This window comes from Lucilia cuprina, chromosome 3 (assembly GCF_022045245.1).
Source record: "Lucilia cuprina isolate Lc7/37 chromosome 3, ASM2204524v1, whole genome shotgun sequence".
In the NCBI taxonomy this organism is placed as follows: Eukaryota; Metazoa; Arthropoda; class Insecta; order Diptera; family Calliphoridae; genus Lucilia; species Lucilia cuprina.
In genome coordinates, this window is record NC_060951.1 from 31,075,141 (window position 1) to 31,076,755 (window position 1,615).

Consider the following 1,615-nt stretch of genomic DNA (forward strand, 5'->3'; position numbering starts at 1 on the left):
GTCTATAGTCTAGTCTATAGTCTAGTCTATAGTCTAGTCTATAGTCTAGTCTATAGTCTAGTCTATAGTCTAGTCTATAGTCTAGCCTATAGTCTAGTCTAAAGTCTATTCTATATTCTAGACTATATTCTAGACTATAGTCTAGAATGTAGTCCAGTCTATAGTCTAGTCAAATTTATAGTTTAGTTAATATTCTAGTTAGTAGTTATAGCCAAGGAAAGTCTATAGTCTAGTCTATAATCTAGTCTATAGTCTAGTCTTTAGTCTAGTCTATAGTCTAGTCTATAGTCTAGTCTATAGTCTAGTCTATAGTCTAGTCTATAGTCTAGTCTATAGTCTAGTCTATAGTCTAGTCTACAGTCTAGTCTATAGTCTATTCTATAGTCTATAGTCTAGTCTATAGTCTAGTCTATAGTCTAGTCTATAGTCTAGTCTATAGTCTAGTCTATAGTCTAGTCTATAGTCTAGTCTATAGTCTAGTCTATAGTCTAGTCTATAGTCTAGTCTATAGTCTAGTCTATAGTCTAGTCTATAGTCTAGTCTATAGTCTAGTCTATAGTCTAGTCTATAGTCTAGTCTATAGTCTAGTCTATAGTCTAGTCTATAGTCTAGTAAATAGTTTAGTCTTTAGTCTAGTCTATAGACTAGTCTATAGTCTAGTCTATAGTCTAGTCTATAGTCTAGTTTATAGTTTAGTATATAGTCTAGACTGTACTTTTGAACATAACATTCAACTTCTGAGTACAAGCAAATATTTTGTCATCTTGAAGGGCATTTTGTACTTCGTTGTTAACCCTAACTAGCAAATTTCTTTTACTCAAAGATTTTTTTTCCTATTTATTTTATTGTTTAGATTTCTTTTTGTTTTTTCTTCCTTTTTTAATTAAATTGTTAACCAATCTTTATTTACTCATTGCATACATATGAGTTTGTTCTTATTTTATTTCTTCTTTTAATACTCGTTGGTTTTGAGTATATTTCATGTGTTTTATAATTTTTTTCGTTTCCTAAATTAAGTTAATTGTTTGAAATAATTGTATACTGATCATATTTGTGGTTGCTGATCAATTTAAAGAATTTTTATGTATGTAAATAAATTTTTTTCGTATTTATTTTGTTTACATTCCTTTAGTTTAACGTAAAAAAGTTTGAGTACTTTTTAAATCATCATTTTGTAATTCTTTGAATGATGTATTGAAGTGTGTTTAGGAAAGGGGTTAGGGGTCAATGATCGTGTGGTTAAAAGATTCAGTTGATTTAAAATATGGTTAGTGTAACAGAAGAATTATAATGCATGTGGTAAATAGTTGAAATCGTTTGAAAATTGTCTAGGGTATAGTCTATCGTATAGTATAAACTATAAATTATATAGTCTAGTCTATAGTATAATCCATAGTCTTCTATAGTCCAGTCTACAGACTAGAGTTTAGTCTATAGCCGAGTCTATACTTTAGTCTATAGTTAAGTCTATAGTCCAGTCTATATTCTAGTCTATAGTCTAGTCTAAAGTCTAGTCTATAGTCTAGTCTATAGTCTAGTCTATATTCTAGTCTATAGTCTAGTCTAAAGTCTAGTCTATAGTCTAGTCTATAGTCTAGTCTATAGTCTAGTCTAT